The sequence below is a fragment of the Muntiacus reevesi genome, chromosome 3 (genome assembly GCF_963930625.1).
Source record: "Muntiacus reevesi chromosome 3, mMunRee1.1, whole genome shotgun sequence".
In the NCBI taxonomy this organism is placed as follows: Eukaryota; Metazoa; Chordata; class Mammalia; order Artiodactyla; family Cervidae; genus Muntiacus; species Muntiacus reevesi.
In genome coordinates, this window is record NC_089251.1 from 187,458,025 (window position 1) to 187,478,880 (window position 20,856).

Consider the following 20,856-nt stretch of genomic DNA (forward strand, 5'->3'; position numbering starts at 1 on the left):
CTAAAAATACAAACACAATTGGTAGCAAAGAATTCCAGGCAGAGATCTAAAATAGGGTGGTGAGAGAGAACAAATGGCAAAGCTCCTTAATGTTGAGTGGTCAGAAGAGTTGCCCTCTAAAAGAGTGCAATTACAACTCATTTCTCCCCCAAGGTCAGAAAAAGACAGCCATGTGAGGATTCCAGAAGAAATATCTAGTTCAAAGACTTTGAGTCGAGGAATCCAAAAAGATCTGAAAGGCTGAAAAGTTTGGTTTTTATTGTAAGGGTAATGGAAAGCTCCAAACAGGGAAATAACACAATTTGATTATTGCATTTAAATCATCATTGAGAAATTAGGCAGATAGTGGAAACTAAGAGGCCCTGCGAGCAGTGATGGTAGCCTGGACTATGAGGAAGCTGATATGTGACCGCTACACACAGATAAAGTCGTTATATAATGCTCAGTTCTTAAAATATAGAAATATTCCCTAAGGGTTAATAAGTAGCCTTTGTCCTGTGTCCCTTGAATGCTGCCACCTTCCTGCCGCAGCCTTCCTATCCTCTCTCTCAGGACCTCCAAACTGCCTCATGATGCAGTAATGAAAGAATGAAGATACGGCATAGAGGGGAACATATAGGACTTCAGTATCCCAGCTAATGGTCCAAACTGTTTCCATATATATTGCTAAATATTTTGAATGTCACTGCTTGTGTAGGAATGGAAATGCTCATTTCACAAATATTTGTTGAATACCTATGAAATAACAGATACTCTCCTAGGCCCTAGGAATGCTAGCCCTAAATGAAAATAACCAAAATGTTCATACTGTAAAGAAGTTGACAGATTCTAGTTATGTTTTAGAAATAAAATCATCAGGATCTGCCAATGGACTTGATGTGGGGGAAAGAAAAAGGGTGAAATTTTCCCAAGTTTGCTCCTCAAGCAACTGGTAGATGATGGTGCTATTTATCTTGATCAGGAAAGTGAGAAGGAACAGGTTTATGACGAAAAACCTTTCTCATGCTCCAGAGCAGATCTAAATTCACAGAAATATATATAGAAAAGCCAACGAGAAATCTTTGAAAAGAACACTAAGTCACTTATCCAGATATCAGCAAATTCTTTATCTATAAACCTGGAATACTAACATCTACCACATATACATACTTCAGACAGCTGTGATAATGATCCAACATGTTAAAAGATATGAAGTTTTTGTTGTCTCTATAAAACTGTAGGTCGTTATCTCTAAAACACCATTAAGAACTTCACACAGATTTCTGAGAACTGTCAATCTTTGTTTTTCAATTCTCTCCCTAGATAGGAATGTAGGGACGCCAAGGAAGGGCATGGAAATGCTGGGAGGTATCAGCAATTAAAAGCTCCTAAAAGTTAAGAGGTTGTGTAGAGATGGTCTGTATATTAATTTTTTGCCATTTCAGGGGTGGTTTCTCAATGAATCATTTTCCTAGAATTATTGAAAAACTACCAATTTTGATATCATTTTATATTAGATAAATAGTATCCATTGCAATTAAACTATCTTATCTAATTATAAAAATCAAGATAAGGTGGAAAAAGGAATAATGTAATTCACATGCTTCATTTATGCTTTGCACATTTTGGATCTGCATCTGCAAGACACGGATCATCTATGCACTACTTACCTTCTGGAGTTGTGGAAAGAATCAAATGGAATAGTGCATGTGCGCATGCTCTTCAAATGTTTGTTATTACAGCAATAGGACATATAGCATATAGTGGAAAAAAACTATTGCAGACTAAAAAGAGTTGGTTATTTGTTTAATATCTTCTTACTTCACCCCATGGAAACCACAGCATCTTGTATTTATTCCAAAGCATTTACCATCCTTCCATGGATTAAATGAATTATTATTAAAGACAGCAGATGACAAGAATATCATGTGTCTAATTTACTGTACCTAGAGGCTTAAGTTCAAAGCTTTGGCACAATTCCTAAGGTACTTTGCACCCTCCACACCAAACCAAACAACCTTTAAAAATTTCAGTAGTTCAAATTCTCTGCCAATATTTCTCAGCTGATGCTTTTTCTGTCTCTTTAAGAAGTGAATCACTTAACTTTCTGAAGCTTAATAAAAATTAGACAACACACTATTGTAGTAATTACAAACATGAGAATTGGAGTCGAGGTTACTGGGCATCAGAAACCTGATCATGTGACTGACCTTAGACAAGTTACTTAAGCAATTTTGTGCCCATGCAAGATGGGAAAATTGATAATACCTATTTCTAGGGTTGTCCTGAGGAATAAATAAGTTATTAGATGTAAAATTCTTAGAGCAGCATTTGGCCATAGTATGAATTCAGTGAATGTTAGATATTATTATGTCTTCAGAATATGGCATGGAATCTGAAAAACTGGGGTAGAAATATTCATGTAACTATATCCTAGTACTAGTGTATATAAAAATACTATAAAGGATCTTTGTTACTAAATCAGTCAAAATCTAGAGGTTGATTTGAAAGTTGATGTATAAAATTCACTGATGAAAAAAACATTTGTGAGATGCTCACCATGTACCAGAGATTGTGATGGTGACCCAGGGAGTATAAATGCAAACATGCGCAAACCCTTCCACAAGTAATTCATACTGTGGTGAGAAGATCTGATCAGAAGTGAGTGAGGACGTCATTTGTTGATGCCCACCTAGGTCTAAACTTGTGTATGTAACAACACAATGTGAAAGGTGCTAGGACAGAGAGAAGCACATAGTGTGGTGGAATTGTGAGCAGGTTGCAGAGCTGGGAGAAGCCTTCCTACAGGACCCTGAAAAAAGGAGGAGCTTGAAACTGACCTATGATAGCAGACAAAATAGATCAGAAAGCACTTTTAAGAAGATATGATTCTAGATATGAGTTTTAAAGGATAAGAAGGAGCTAACTGGGTAGAAAAAATTGGTGAAGAGAGAGGTATTTCCAGGTGCATTAAACATGTATACATAGAAATATAAGATAGCAGGACCTAATCTGAGAATCTGTGTAATTAAATGTAGCCAAAATGAAGTGTGTGTTCTTCACTTCTTCAAGAGTGTATTCTGGAGGCATGGAAGGAGTTGAGAACAGAGAGTTTCTCAAGGGTCCAATCATAGAGAGTGGGTTATAGGAGGACTGGAAGTGTGATCTTCATGCTGCAGGTAATGGTGTGCCTTTGAAGGGTTTGAGTAAAGGAACATCAAAATCAGATGTGTTTTCTAGATATCTCAAAGCATCCCCATTCTACCCTCACATTTCTATTTCTTTTTCCCTGCTCTGTTCTCCTCCATAATGCTTGTCACCATGTGACATATTATGTGATTAATGGGTTGTGGGCTTCGCTGGTGGCTCAGATGCTAAAGAATCTGCCTGCAATGCAAAAGACCCAGGTTTGATCCCTGGGTCAGGAAGATCCCCTGGAGAGGGGATTGGCTCTCCACTGCAGTATTCTTGCCTGGAGAATCCCATGGACAGAGGACCAGATGAACCATAATCCACAGGGTCACACAGAGCAACTAACACTTTCACTTTTCCCTTCTTTCAGTCTCCCCTTGTCATAATGCAAGTTCCATAAAAACAGATAGGTAAGTTCTTGTCTTGCTTTAAAGCTTCATTAAATAAATAACAGATGGAGAAAACGTCATACAACTTTTCACTTTTAGACTCATGCATGAACTCGGTTGCCTCTTCTCTTGGGGGCAACTTCTTTTGGTGGAGTAGCCAACATGCTTTAAAGATGAGGATTAAAATTTTAATAGATTCTCCTGGTAACTTCTTTCAATTGGCATGAAGGAAAGTCACTTAAACACCACTGATTCATTCTGAATTCTTTTTCAATAAAAGAGGCTTAGTGTCTAGAATTATGCAAAATAAATGCCAAAGTCCAAGTGTTTTTATAAACAGGTAGAAATAGCAAAACAGAATAGCATTATTTGACAACATTTCCTTTACCCACCCAAATAATATTTATGAAGGCTTATTATGTCTATGATTTTTTTTTACTTAAATGAGTTTAGGAAGAAATGTAACACAATGAATATTTTTTTTCTTTTTTTTCCATTTATTTTTATTAGCTGGAGATGAATTACTTTACAATATTGGTAGTGGTTTTTGCCATACATTGACATGAATCAGCCATGGATTTACATGTGTTCCCCATCCCGATCCCCCCTCCCACCTCCCTCTCTATCCCATCCCTCTGGGTCTTCCCAGTGCCCCAGCCCCGAGCACTTGTCTCATGCATCCAACCTGGGCTGATGATCTGTTTCACCCTTGATAATATACATATTTCGATGCTGTTCTCTCAGATCATCCCACCCTCGCCTTCTCCCATAGAGTCCAAAAGTCTGTTCTGTACATCTGTCTATTTTTCTGTTTTGCATATAGGGTTATCGTTACCATCTTTCTAAATTCCATATATATGCATTATTATACTGTATTGGTCTTTATCTTTCTGGCTTACTTCACTCTGTATAATGGACTGCAGTTTCATCAATCTCATTAGAACTGATTCAAATGAATTCTTTTTAATGGCTGAGATATATTCCATGGTGTATATGTACCACAGCTTCCTTATCCATTCATCTGCTGATGGGCATCTAGGTTGCTTCCATTATAAACAGTGCTGCGATGAACACTGGGGTGCACGTGTCTCTTTCAGATCTGGTTTCCTTGGTATGTATGCCCAGAAGTGGTATTGCTGGGTCATATGACAGCTCTATTTCCAGTTTTTTAAGAAATCTCCACACTGTTCTCCATAGCGGCTGTACTAGTTTGCATTCCCACCAACAGTGTAAGAGGGTTCCCATTTCTCCACACCCTCTCCAGCATTTATTGCTTGTAGACTTTTGGATAGCAGCCATCCTGATTGGTGTGTAATGGTACCTCATTGTGGTTTTGATTTCCATTTCTCTGATAATGAGTGATGTTGAGCATCTTTTCATGTAACACAATGAATATTGAATCCACACCTCTCACAATAAGAATGCTTTAATGGTCTATAGCTCCATAAATTTATATTAAATTCCTTAAAATAGATAGATGTTTGAATATTCAAATAATTAGTTAATTACACTTAATAAAGTTTTAACTTGGGCAACTCAAGGGGCTCAAATAAGACCCACCAAGTTTTCCAAAATTAAACAAATGCTCACTTGTTTCATCATGTGTCCTTACAAGTTGGAAAACAGTTCAGTGGGGTTTCACTGTGCATCACAGGTCCAAGTTGCATTGGGACCTCTACTTACTTCCTGCCTTTGATCACCACTCTTATCCCCTGACTCATTTTGAGTAGGAAAGTTCCATGCTTGATTCTGTCAACCCACATCCCACAGTCCTAAAAGCACAGGATGTAATTATCCCTTGCCAGCCCCAGAGCATTTTATTCTGCTCATGTCTCTCACTCTTTGACAGCTTCCAAGACCCTCTCTTTGGTTGTGTCCTTTGAAAGAAGCCAGCTGGGCCCTCCCTGACCTGCCACGCTGACAGACCCTGGTGTCCACTGTGCCTGGACCTACCAGGTTTCATTTTACCAAGCCGAAATTTGGTTAACCCCAGTGAGATGCCCTGCATCATGAGTTCAAAGGAGCCCCCTACTAATTATTGCTCTTATTTACTTAATATTTAGGGAGGGACACAAGCTTCTATTCTTTGGGAAATATCTTGGCCAGAAGGTGGTCTTCAAGGTCTAAAATTCAATCCATTGCTTACTATGACTCAGAAGCAATTACTATTCCCACCCAAAAGAAAACTTCTGAAATAACCATCCTTTATTAAAAAAGAAAGAAAGAAAGAAATTTAGGAAAAGGTGTCATTTTTAAAAGTCAAACATTTAAAAATTATTGAAAGACTTTAAAACATATGTGTCTTAAATGTTGAATGAGATAATTAAGTGCTTAAACCCAATCTTGAAAATTAAAAACAATAAAATAAAAGAGAGAAAGGGAAAAGGCTGGGGGCAAAAGTAGAATTCCAAAAAATAAAGGAAATATGCTTTGTGTCTTAAATGATGTTGAATGGTTAAGCTGATGTTACCTTTTAAAATAGAAACTATGAAATGTCTGAGATATTTACCTGTAAGCTGACATGTTAGCTGGCCCCAGTTTCATAAATGTTACCAGAAAACTTGAGATGCCTGGATGAGAGACAAAAGACGTCATGACTCATAGCATAGCAGGTAGCATGAACTTTCTGTTTATGTTGGGTCACCTCGTGCCCAAGTCCCATGGGAGTGATGTAGGTGGATGCTGCAAGCATTGTGAGTCTGTATCACAGCTGAGGAATCCAAGCTTAAGAAAACCCCAATCTTAAGAGGAGTTGCTAATAAATCTTAGTTAGCTAGTCTCTTATTTCACTGAGAAAATAGAACCAGTTAGAAGAAAACTGTAATTTACAGCCACCAAATTTACCAGCCTACTTACTTACACCTGTAGTCTTTGTCTTCCCTCCTATTAAACTGAATTAACTCCTCATTTTTTCTTCTAAGACAATTTTTTTACTCCGGATTTTTCCTGGTTCACCTTCTTCAGGGACTTTTTTCTTAAAATTTTCTCCTTTTTTTTATCCTGCACCATCAATACCCTTCTTGTTATTGGCTTATTCTTATCATTGTTAGTAGGCTATGCTTCAATAGAAAATAAAAAGGTTTTTTTAAAAAGTTATCTGAGCTTTCAAAGGACCCTCCTTGTTTAAGTTTCTGTTAAACTGAGGAGCTAAAAAAAATAAACTGAGGAGCTATCTCATACAGCCACACACAAATAAAGAAAACAAATATATACATATAAGACATGCCTGTTGTGTTTACTCAAGACTCAAACTTCAAGACTGATCAACACAATGGGTTAAAATGTGAAATGTAACAAACAATAAAATATATATTTTTAATCACTGGAGAACCACTGCTTTAGGAGACAGTTAAAATAAGTTAATGAAGACATAGAGACCCTGAGCTAGAGAAACAAGAGGCAGCTTTGCAGAGGAACACTTAAACTACAACGGTCTCCTTTCTAGAAAGTTTAGATTTGGGCGACCCAGGTTGTGATGTTTTCCCAGACTTTGAAATCTTTTTCACACAGTCTAACGAGAAACTTGGAGGCATGACTTGCCAATATTTGATCAAAAATAAATGTGTTTGTTTTCAGATATTTCCTTCAGGGTTGGCTGACATCAGTCCACCATGTAAGAGTTATGGGAGAGAGCAAGAAATCTTGACTTACGCACAGCGCTGCCGCCAACGTAAGCAGTGCAGAAAACCAAGGAAATTTAAAGCACATGGCTTATTGTCAGGTTTAACTTGTTTTACAAACCCAAACAGTCATCCAACTTCTAAAACCTCATTTCTGTTTTGATGACTAATGTTTAACCATAAAAACAAAAGAAATGCATTTGTGCATATAAATACATGGTAATTAAAATGTTTGCCAAAGAATTCAAATTTCCAATGCTCTGTGTCGGAAATCTTTAGAGGAAGTGATGAAAGTGACAGAGGATCATCACAGAGAAATGTTAACAAAGCAGTATCAGTAAGGAACTAAGACACCATCTAATTTCTAGACTAGAGATACACATATATGGACATGAAATACAAGGTGATATTGTCAACATATTGCCTCTTTCTTATATATCTTCTATACTGCTCTCCTTACTTAAACTGTATAAATCTTTGGCTGAATACAGACTTGGAGCATCAGGGAGACTTGGATTCAGATCTTAAGTCTGCCACTTGCTAAATGACATGTTCCCTCACAGGAATGTTCTGAAGACGGTGTCTGGCATTCTTGGAACTCCTGCCACTCCATCACTTGGCTCTGACTTTATCCTATCAGGGTGCTATCAAGTTAAATAGTAGAATTGTTTCTCTCTGGCCATTAGGCTGTAAGTTCTGTGTGGGCAGGAAGCCTGTGTATTATGTGACACAGCATAACCTCAACCCTGCATGATCCGTGGCTCTTAATAGCCACTTATTTGTTGAATGAATTAATAAAATGAATGCTTTGCCTTTCTAGCATTGCTTCTCAGCCTTTTCATTCCTTTCAAAGCCCACTTGAAACCATCTTTACATGAATTTTTTCTATACTGACATGATCACTGTATTTTATAATGTTGTTCAAAATTACTTGGGGTTCATTATTGAGGTATTGGTTTGGACGCTTGGGCCTATCCATGTTAGCCATTCTACTTGAGTAGGAAAATCAAATTGTTGACTTTGAAAATCAGGAGCAGAGCATTTAAAATAACATGCAAAAAAAAATAATCATTTCATTACCAGGTTAGAAAAAGAAACTGAAAAAAGATAGCATTTTGCTCTGGGACATTTTCAAAGTTTTTTCTTTTTGAACTTAATGTCAATCTCCAGTACTGTTGAGGGTGTAAAGAACCTTTCTCCACCTTGAATGGAGTCTATGAGTGTGATAATTATGGTGAGCATCTCTATAGTTTCTACTAAAAGACTTACCAATGTTCACTCACCCTCTTTACTCAGGAATGTCACTTTCTTGACTTATTCTAAGAAAATATTTCAAGAGGCACTTAAAGATCTCTGTGTGGGAATATTATATGTAAGACTGTTGGTTGAAAATAAAATAAAAGTGTAATAACAGAAAAAAAAACACGAAGAAATAGTAAATGAAAATGAAGTTAAATAATTATAAATATATATTTGTATAGAAATGTATACATTTTACATAATATGTTTATATTTTAATATTATATATATATGTAAATAAGACTAGAATAAAATAAAAGATTTTATGAGATTATGCTACAGCAGCAAATAATCCTAAAACTTAGTGGCATAACAATGAAAGTTAAATTTTTGTTCATTTCATGTCAACTGAGAATTAGCTGTAACTCTCCTTTATGTGACTTCTTTGTCCTACTATTTATTCTTAAATGACCACTCTTCTTTGGTACTTTGTCTTTTTCATGACAAACAGAAAAGAGTCAAGGAGAAGTAGCACATCCTTTCCATCATATTCATTGACCAAAACAAGTCCTGTGGATAACACTGGCTTCATTGGGGCTAGAGGAATAATCTCTTTCAGAGAAAGGTATTTCCACACATCACGGGGGAAAGCAGTGAATACTGGAAAAAATAATATAATTTACCATAGGAATCATTGTCTCACGGTGGTGATATTAGGGCTAATTTTTGTTTTCTTCTTCATACGCCTATATATGTTAGTTTGCTTTTTTTATTCCCCCTAATAATGGATGCGTTACTTTTAAAAGCAGAAAAAAAGAAAAACACACATAGAAAGAAATCCGTGGTATAATACCACATGGTTCACCATCCACTTAACTTCCTCCTGATTGAGTTATATTCCATTCTCTGCAGTGAAGGAATTCCGATGTATCGTTGACTCTGGGTGTTGATCTGGTTGGTCTGCCATTTAGCCTCAGTGAGTCACATGTAGACTTCCTTTCAACACATCAGGGCCCTAGAAAATAGATCTACACACAATATCAACCACACTATTGAAGAGTGACTATTGGTATGGTATGTAACCGAGTGGCTCCCAGCCAGGAACAGCTCTGCCCCTCAGATGATATTTGACAATGTCTGAAGACAGATTTTGGCTGCCACAACTTGATGGGGGCAGGGGGCGGGTGGTCTTCTGATATCTAGTGGGTAAAAGACAGGGGTGCTGCTAAGGGAACCCCCCCACTCAAAAATAAATTACCTGGTTCAAAATGTTAATAAGTACCAACATTGAGAAACTTTGTGGTCCCATGGTTCATACTAAAAAGGACTGGGAACCTAGCAAGTTCTTTGATGTGTAAGTCCTATATTCAGACATGGATGGTGGTTTCTTTTGAGTTGACAGTCACATAAATGTAATAATGTATGACTGAAGATACTGCTGTGAACCAAGTTTAGTGACCAATCAACATACACATTCATGTATCTCGCCATCAGAACTTATGGTCTAAATGAATATTTACAATAACTTAGAAATGATGTCTAGGTGATGACTGTGAGGCTGAGTTGTGGGAGAAATTGTTCTGGTATTTTGCACAGGAAATTGTTGCTGACATGAGGAGGAGTATTTGGGGAAAAAGCAAGGAATGTTGTGACGGTTTGTCAGTCATGAGTAACTTCAAATCCTACAGTTATTACCATCATTTGTGTACATGTCTGCCACTTTACCTTCATCTGTTATGTATTTGAGAGATGAAGGAGAACAAGAGTGACATCACCACAATATTCAGAAATATCTTGTAACATTAGTCTTACACATTCTGTTTTCAAAGGTTATTAATTGACCACAATCTTGATTCTAAATTTGAAACAAATGTTCCATGAAAATTTCAGTTTAAGAGATTATTTTATAAAAAGCTTTCACTTATAAAATTATTTTTAAATAATTAAGATATGACCTGTGCTATCTTTGCTTCATCTTGCTACATCTTTCCCTATTCATTACCCTAGAAATTTCATCCCACCAAATTCAGAGTCCTCTTTTTGCCATCTGCCCTGTGCTGGACTTCTGTATTCTCACAAAATAGTCACTCCTTCTTCTTTAGTATGTGAATCAGTCTTGCTATCCCTGTGACACATCCTATCACATCTCAGTGTTTAAGCTTCAGTGATGGGCTTCTTAAAAAAGAGACTCGCATCTGTCTTTGTCACCCAGAGATTTACATCATGTCCACCTCATGGCAGGTGTCAATCAATGTGCTAATGAATTTGCCCAGTGGCCAGGCTTGGTTACAGAGAGGGAAGAATATATTACGGCTACTCTTTATATTAAGAATTAAATGACCAGCTTTTTAAAAGAGCACATGCACTGACTCAAAGGAATGACTATCTGGAGATGGCACTTTGCTAGGCAGACAGTGGAAAAGGAGAGATATTTTGAGGCAAGAGAGGCTTCCTAGGTTCCTCAATTCATTACTCAATGCAATGACCTGCTCCCACATAACAAGGTCCTGCTCTGCTCTACAGAAGGAAAATGCATCTAGGACAATTGTCACTGACAATGTGAGTTCTTCAAACTGAAAAATATTTTTCTTAAAATTATGGCTGTTGAAATTCTAACACATGATGCAATCTCATGACTGAAAATATATTTGACCACATGTTAACAATAATAGTTTGATTTAAGATATTATTGATATTTCAACATATATTTATGGCTATAGAATCTAAATACCAAACACATGGTGAGAACTCTTCTAAATTTCAGTTTATTAAGGTATACTTTTAAAAATACTGTAATACATTGATTCCCCCTTTTATTTTTTTTCAAGGTTCAACATTCCTTTAACTCCCTGAAAGTACATATTCTGGCAACAATTGCTATCGTTTTCTTTGTTGTTCTTTGATCCTAATGGATACACTTTATACTTGGAATTCTTGGTGGTGTTCAATTTAGTATTTTATTACACTCTTTCTTCTATTGATCACTAACACTTTCTTATATATGTCATATCTCCCAGTGAAATTTCCTTGAAAGAGGGTTTGAGGTGCCGACAGACCTTCTTAACTTACAACAGGTTGTATTCCTAAAGTCATACAAGTTTTCAACATGTATTTTTAGATACCTATCTATGCCAGACACTGTGTTAAATGTGGGGAATAAACACAACCTATTTAATTGAAAGTTGATTTTTTTTTTTTTAGAATTCATTATTCCATAGATGCAGTGCTTTTAAAGGAGGTTAGTTTCCCAGATGATGCCCACAAATCAACTTTTATATGATATAGTTCGATGGAACTCATTCTTTGTTTCCACTTGCCAATCCTATTTTGCAAGTACTAAGTCCCCATTACTAACTTCAACCTCTCCAATAAGAATAAAAATTTAAACTGTGGCACACAAAAATGTATTCCAGAAATCGTAGCAAACAAATGCTATTTCAGTACTACAGTCAACAAAACAGGAGCTGAGGCTTGGCCCAGCTCCCAGGGTAGATCTCAACTCAGTCCTGAGCATGTGGCGTTCTCCTGACTCTTCCCATGGAGTCAAAGGTGTGGCCAGACTGAAGGGAAAGACCCTTCCTTATCTGAAGGAGAGGGTATTTTTGTCTCCCTCCCACTGGAAGTGACCTAGGAAGGGATCGTCCCCGACCAGCCTGGGTTTTCTCTCACTCCCAGGAGAGGAGACAGCCTGGACAGCCCCAGGCAGAGCATGAGAGAGGAAAAGAACCCTGATCCCAGCGCTCTCTCCAAGTTACTAACCAGAGTTACTGGCCAGTTATCAGTTACTAGCCAACCTGAACTCTTTACTTACTTCTGAGATTTCTAAGATGTAATATTATAACTTGCTTTCATCTGAAACTAGTTTATGTCAGGTTTGTATTATTTGCAACCAAAACATTTCTAAATAACCCAATATCAAACATTTTGGAGTAGAGAACACTGTAATCTTCTATTCTTCTTATTCTAATCCTGGCAATAAGAATCTATCTATAATTTCCTATATCTGGTTTTTCTGAGGTATATTGGACAGATAATCCTTGTATAGAGAACCATTGTTTATTAATGATTAGAGTCCTCAGTGCATCAGTTTTCTCCAAACCAGAAAAAAAATTTTTTTTTTTCAGATACCAAAGGAAGAAAAGGGCATGAAGCTCCAAAGCAAGCTATTTTTCTTTTTCCACTTCAAATGATGCTGAAATCTCAGCCAGTTTCTTTTCAACAGTTCACCACCACATCTAAAAATCTACGCGTGTACTGCACTGGTAACTGCCCTGAATTCCAAATTACCCTGCACACCCGTTCCTAATCATGCAGATCTTGATTGCAACTAAATTTGTTCTCTGTGCAGAAATCACTCATGTTCCAAGAGCAGTTTCTCCTCTGGTCAAATTAGCTGTGTAAATATTACAGATAAAAATATATGTAGGGGCAAGTGAATTACAAAAAGGCATTTCCTTATAAATGATCCATGTGACCCCAAATTAGAATGTATCTTAAAAGTAGGGAGAGCCTGGGAAAGATTAGCAGACTAAAACAAATGGTGGCCATAAACCACCCCAGACTCTAGTCCAAACTCTCAACAGTGTAAAGCTTGAAAAAACAAAATGGTAAGAAACATGGGAAAGAGGAAAGGTTTAGATATAATACTCTTAGATCCTAAAATAGAGCTGGATTTTGAAAAACAAGGCAGAGGGAGATTGGGAAATGTGCATAGATTGAGACTTTGGCTCTTTCCAGATTTCTGCCTTTAAGGTGTTTACATCCTATTGGAGATGATTTAATTTATCCTTTTAGGATTGTTTTAAGCAAATTGCATATTTACATTTGTGTAACACATAGAAAGGGCATCAACAAAACCCACCCAACATCTTTTATTTTATTTAAAGCCTGGAGAAGTTCTTTAGTGTGGTGCTGTCTCTCTTATGAAGATAATCAAGCACGTTATAGAAGGCTTAAGGGCATAAAAATATATTTGTAACACCGTGACACTCTGCTGCTTTCTTTGGGAAAATCTTAGGTATCCTATGCATGAATCAGGAGCATGAGACAAACTGAAATCTTGAACATCACATCTTAATATAGGGGAAAAGGTCAGCGAGGGAATATTGTTACTCATTTTCCCTTGTCTCCTTCTATTATACCATTCGCTTGGAATTTGTTCATTTGATCTTCGTCTAAGAAGTAGAAGTAAACAAATCTTGCTAACTGTTCAGTCTGTTTCAAAACCAGCTTACTCTCTACTTATTCAGTGCTGGAGTCTTAGGCAATGATGATTATACACTGATGCCATAATGGTCAGTGAATCCTGGAGGCCAAAGGGTGGGGGGAAATATATATATATATATATATATATATAAAATACACATATATAGTTTTTTCAGAAAAAGTTTCTTTTTGGAAAATTACCAAACACACGCTTTATTCCGTTTTTGTATTTTTAAAATAAAACTACTACCCGTGAGTAGTAATTAATGAGTGACAAGTGGTGAGTAGACTGGTTCAGAATGAACCCTCTGAATAGAAAACATAGATACAAACTATACTTCAACATATACATATGCAATAGTTTCTAAATCCATACGTCTCTTCCCCTGGGTTCAACTTTTATGCAAATCAATTCTTGAGTTTCTCAATTATCACATATCAAAATCATGCTAATTCAAATCTCAATTATTGAAACATGCATCCTACAAAATTAGGTATTATTAAACTTTACTGTTTTTATGAAACTGCTTGAAAAGGAAGAGCTGTATGTGTGTGTGGGTGGGTGGGTGTGGGTGTGGGTGTGTGTGTTTGAAAAGGATGATGTATCTATTAGATAAACGTGAAAAGGAAAGATGTTTCTTCTTGGCCATCTTACATAATGTCTTTACTTTTACTTTCATTTAAACATTTCAATTCAAGTCTAGCTCCAACTGCCTGCATGTCAAATGTACTATCCCTCTCCTGCAAATCCAGTGGATTTCCCGCTAATACCAAACAATCCTCTTCCCTCCAGACCAGCCTTTTAATTTATCCTTCCAGATGCCTTGCTCAATTCTGCCATTATTATGACTTTGTGCCTACTTGAGAAAAGCTGAAACATTCAGTGTGACTCTCCTACAACCACTATTTCTGTTTTACTTATCTTGATTCTTTGCATTTTAACTGCCTCTTATTATATAAACAACTTTTGGCAATTGAGCCTTACTGAAATCTCTCCCATGTCTTCATTACCAAACCACACATAAAGTCATCTCTGGCAATTTAGCTCTTTATTGTTCTGGTTCACTAAATTAGTGCTTTTTTTCCTAACCACACTATAAGACCTACAGAAAGCAAATAATTTGATCCTTTTGTAGCATAGCAACTTAAGCTATCATACATTGATTTTTTTCACAATTATATTTTCTGTAAATTTTAGCTACAGAAATTTGTCCCACAATACACTTCAATGGAAAAAAGCAAGTAGCAGAATAGAATGTATATTTTAATCTGCATTTTTTAAAAAAGGTACATTTCTGTTTCCATCAGCTAGAAAAGTTCGGAAAGATGCTAGACCCCAAACTTCACAGTAACTACCTCTGAAGAATAAATAAGCAAGCAGGACTTTGACAAGATGACAAGAAGTGATGGAGTCTATAAGAGACTTTAGTTGTCCTTTGAAAACAACCATTATAATGTTTGTTTTCATTTTATAGAATGGGCATAATTTCAAAAATTTGCAGAAAAGGACAGAATTAATAGATATTGTGTTATTCACTTCTATTTTTATAAATACTCAGCCTTTTCTGCCATAGCTAATACATCTGCAGTAAAAATCTCACCAGATCAGAGAAAACTATTCCCTCTCTGAAGAAAAAGTACCATATGGAGAAAAATGTACCGATGATTCATAAAACTTGAATGTGTGCATCCTCAGTAATTCAGTCACGTCCAACTCTGCGACCCCACGGACTAAGCCCCACCAGGCTCCTCTGTCCATGGAATTCTTCAGGCAAGAATACTGGAGTAGGTTGCCATTTCCTCCTTTAAGGGATCTTCCTGAGCCAGGGATCGAATCCTTGTCTCTCACATCTCCTGCATTGGTGGGTGGGTTCTTTACCACTGAGCCAGCTGGGAAGCCCTAAAACTGGAATAACTTCCATTTATTTGTTTGAATCAATACCTTGGAATGCAGGAGGAAATATAAAATCGATCAGTGATACTTCGTTCATCTGGTAATTTTTTATCCTATAGCCTGGAACAACTCCTTCTAAGAGATCAAGCTTATGAACAATCAGTCTAGGTGTGAGAAAATGTTTGACCCAGTGCCATCGCCAGAGAGTAATTTGAGACTCATTCTAGGGGAGAGGTTCTCCCACTTTTTATTGAGCATCAGAATAACCAGCAGGTTTTATTAAAATAGATCATTGGCTCCATCCCCAGAATTTCTGTTGTAGCAGAAGAATTTGCATTTCAGGTGATGGTGATGCTGAGGCTGTGGGTCCAAGACCATATATACAGTCCATGGAATTCTCCAGGTCAGAATACTGGAGTGGGTAGCTAAAATTGATATAAGGCACCAATTAACATTTCAATATGTAGAGTAAAATCTCTGGAGACTTTTGGGTTTTAGCTGATCAGTCCTGTCCAACTCTAAGTGACCCCATGGACTGTAGCCCACCAGGCTCCTCTGTCCATGGAATTCTTCAGGCAACAATACCGGAGTAGGTTGCCATGCCCTTCTCCGGGTGATCTTCCCAACCCAGGTCTCCTGCATGACAGGCAGATTCTTTACTATCTGAGCCACTGGGGAAGCCCGGAGCCTTGTAGACCTGGATTTATTTTCTTTCTTGACTTCAATAAATTTCTCTGCCTTTCCACAGAAGGAAACAGAGTTTCTCAACTCAAAAATTCTCAGAATCATGTGAGTAGGTTAAATTTTTTTCAAAAAGGAGAAAACAAACAAACTAAAACTCCTGAAAACAAATCATCCTCATCACCATTCTCATTTATCTGAAAGCACAGATATCTCTTGTGAATGGAAATGCTGAATCTCAGACAATTTTCTCCAAAGCATTTAAAGACTGGCAGATTTCATGACTAGTGACAGAACAATTGTATTTGAAATGAATTAGCGCTCGTCTGTTTAACAAAATTATTGGCAGCAACATGAAAACTGCATATTCTGGCAACAATCTTACTGTTATATTTTCTTAAATATTTGTTCAGTTAGCAGTTACAAGATGCCTTGTGTCTGTAAGGTAGAAGTATACCAGTTTCTCAAAACAGCTTTTCCTGGCCTAAGCTTAACAGAAATATCGCTCTGAGGACTCATAGAGAAGACACTGATAAGCAGTGCACTTAAGAAGATCATTTCAAGAAAGACTGCAATCATTTCCTAGGACTGTTTCTTCCTGCCTGCCTCAATGCTTACTAAGGACAGGAGGCCAAATGCAGTTCAGTAAATTAAACATAGGAACAAAGCAATTCGGTCACAGTGGTAACTGTGTGGTAGGCTGGAGAATATTAGTATAATTGGAGACATAGATAAAATGCATATCCTTTCAGCTCTCAGGCTCAGCCGCTTTAGTCCTGTCTGACTCTGAGGCCCCATGGAAACAGATCACACCAGGCTCCTCTGTTTATGGGATTTCCCAGGCAAGAATACTGGAGTGGGTTGCCATGTCCTCCTTCAAGGTGTCTTCCTGACCCAGAGATTGAACCCGCATCTCCTGCGCCTCCTGCATTGCAGGCATATTCTTCACCCACTGAGCCACCTGGGAAGCCCATCCTTTTGGCTCGGCTCTCCAAATGTTATTTCCTGTGACAAAAAGTCATGCTAAGGTTTGGGCAGCTGGAAAGGAAGAGGGGAGGCAGTGATAAACGCAGCGAGAGAGTGAGGGTGGACGCCTTCCTGCTGTGCTGCTGTCATGGATGTGGGTGTTGGCATCATTGTTGCTGGAGGTGTTGCAATAGTTAGCAGCTTGGAGTGAAAGGAGAAATGAGTTATTCCTCTACTTGTCATCATTTTGCAAATGTGCAGGCAAACCTGGCATTGTTTGGAGTCTTTGGCACCAGCTGTGTATATTTGCCATGGGAGAAAGGTTTAGTTTCAAGCCTGCATGAAAGGGCTCTATCTGATTCAGTTCAGTTCATCGCTCAGTCATGTCTGACTCTGCGACCCCATGGACAGAAGCACTCCAGGCTTCCCTGTCCATCACCAACTCCAGGAGTTTGTCCGTTGATTCAGTGATGCCATCCAAGCATCTCATCCTCTGTCATCCCCTTCTGCTCCTGCCTTCAATCTTTCCCAGCATCAGGGTTTTTGATATGAGTCAGTTCTTCTCATCAGGTGGCCAAAGATTGGAGTTTCAGCTTCAGCATCAGTCCTTCCAATGAATATTCAGGACTGATTTCCCTTAGGGTGGACTGGTTGGATCTCCTTGCAGTCCAAGGGACTCTCAAGAGTCTTCTCCAACACCACAGTTCAAAAGCATCAGTTCTTCAGCACACAGCTTTCTTTATGGTCCAACTCTCACATCCACACATGACTACTGGAAAAGCCATAGCTTTAACTAGCTTTTGAGCTTTGTCATCAAAGTAATGTCTCTGTTTTTTAATATGTTATCCAGGTTAGTCATAGCTTTTCTTCCAAGGAGCAAACATCTTTTAATTTCATGGCTGCAGTCACCATCTGCAGTGATTTTGGAGCCCAAGAAAATAAAGTCTGTCACAGTTTCCATTGTCTCCCCATCTATTTGCCATGGTTATGGAACTGGATGCCATGACTTAGTTTTTTTGAATGTTGAGTTTTAAGCCAACTTTTTCACTCTCCTCTTTCACTTTTATCAAGAGGCTCTTCAGTTCCTCTTCACTTTCTGCCATAAGAGTGGTGTCATCTGCATATCTGAGGTTATTGATATTTCTCCCGGCAATCTTGATTCCAGCTTGTGCTTCATCCAGTTCAGCATTTCCCATGATGTACTCTGCATAGAAGTTAAATAATCAGGGTGACAATATACAGCCTGGACGTACTCCTGTCCTGATTTTGAAAGTCTGTTGTTCCATGTCCAGTTATAACTGTTGCTCCTTGACCTGCACACAGGTTTCTCAGGAGGCAGGTCAGGTGGTCTGGTATTCCCATCTCTTTAAGAATTTCCACAGTTTGCTGTGATCCATACAGTCAAAGGTTTTGGTGTAGTCAATAATGTAGAAGTAGACGTTTTTCTGGAACTCCCTTGCTTTTTTGATGATCCAACAGATGTTGACAATTTGGTCTCTGGTTCCTCTGCCTTTTCTAAATCCAGCTTGAACATCTGGAAATTCATGGTTCATGTACTTTTGAAGCCTGGCTTGAAGAATTTTGAGCATTACTTTGCTAGCATGTGAGATGAGTGCAATTGTGCAGAGGTTGGAACATTCTTTGGCATTACCTTTCTTAGGGATTAGAATGAAAACTGACCTTTTCCAGTCCTGTGGCCACTGCTGACTTTTCCAAATTTGCTGGTATATTGAGTGCAGCACTTTCACAGCATCATCTTTTAGGATTTGAAATAGTTCAAATGGAATTCCATCACCTCCACTAGCTTTGTTCATAGTGATGCTTCATAAGGCCCACTTGACTTTGCATTCCAGATGTCTAGCCCTAGATGAGTGATCACACCATCATGGTTATCTGGGTCATTCAGATCTTTTTTGTATAGTTCTTCTGTGTATTCTTGCCACCTCTTCTTAATATCTTCTGCTCTGTTAGGTCCACACTGTTTCTGTCCTTTATTGTGCCTATCTTTGTATAAAATGTTCCTTTGGTATCTCTAATTTTCTTAAAGAGATCTCTAGTCTTTCCCATTCCTATTTCTTTGCATTGATCACTGAGGAAGGCTATCTCTCCTTGCTATTCTTTGGCACACTGCATTCAGATGGGTATATCTTTCCTTTTGTCCTTTGCCTTTAGCTTCTCTTCTTTTCTCAGTTATTTGTAAGACCTCCTCAGACAACCATGTTACCTCCTTGCATGTCTTTCTCTTGGGGATGGTCTTGATCACTGTATCCTATACAATGTCATGAACCTCTGTCCATAGCTCTTCAGCCACTCTGTCTATCAGATCTAAGTCCCTGGATCTATTTGTAACTTCCATTGTATAATCGTAAGGGATTTGATTTAGGTCATGCCTGAATGGTCTAGTGGTTTTCCCTACTTTCTTCAATTTAAGTCTGAACTTGGCAATAAGGAGTTCATGATCTGAGCCAGTCAGCGCTCAGTTATGTTTTTGTTGACCGTATAGAGCTTCCCCATCTTTGGCTGCAAAGAATATAATCAATCTGATTTCGATGTTGACCATCGGGTGATGTCCATGTGTAGAGTTGTCTCTTGTGTTGTTGGAAGCAGGTGTTTGCTATAAATAGTGCATTCTCTTGGCAAAAGTCTGTTAGCCTTTGCCCTGCTTCATTCTGTACTCCAAGGCCAAACTTGCCTATTACTCCAGATATCTCTTGACTTCCTACTTTTGCATTCCAGTCCCCTATGATGAAAGGACATCTTTTTTCCCAGCTGATTAAGTGGCAGATTTTCTGTTCACCTACATGCTTAGCCCAAATCCACTCCCTGGGAAGAATTTTTGCCATGTAAACCACAGGAACTGCAAGGTACCTAAAAGAGCATCTTGTACGACTCTCCAGGGGCAATTCCACCCCCATGTATTGAGTTTTGCAGAGATGCCTGAAGATGCTCCACACACATTTGAATACCACTATATATATCCTGAGAAATATAAGAGGAAAGGAAGATGTACTATATTCTGCCATTGTTTACATACACCCTTAAATGTTGTATGTGTTGGAGCATAGAGAGATGAGAGTGTGTCCAAAAAGGACTATGTGTCTTTATAAAGAGAATACAAATGGATCCAGAAATGTCTGTGAAGAGGGCCCAAGAAAAAGGAGTTACCAAATAGTGTATCCTAAAAACAAAACTTTTTATACCTTCTCAATCTTTCCCTCTCAGCCATGTGGCTCCAAACAGGGAAATGGAATTTCAATAAATATGGAAGTGCAATTATCACGAATGCCAACCTAGTCCTTTTATTGGCACTTAAACAGAGGGATCAAATGCCCAACCCAATTGCTGGTGTCTTAAATATTCCTTTTCCTTTGAAAAAGCTAATGGGAGAGTTTATCTAGGGTATGATTTTCTTTCTAAATTTGCACTTAATAGCTACTTACTTTCTAAGATAACAAATAGGAATTTCTTCATTTTTTATTTAGGGAATTAAAAAATACAACTTGAGTTTGACAACTTTTGATTGGATTAACACTGTATCCCAGGGATAAAAAGAGAGAGAGGAAGAAAGAAAGATGGGAGGGGAGGAAGGAGAAAGAAAGGAAAGACAAACAATTTGTTGCTCCAGAAAGACCAAAAATTAGATTTTTGTCTCTTTAAATTGTAGTCTTTTAAATACCATTTTTGATTGAGA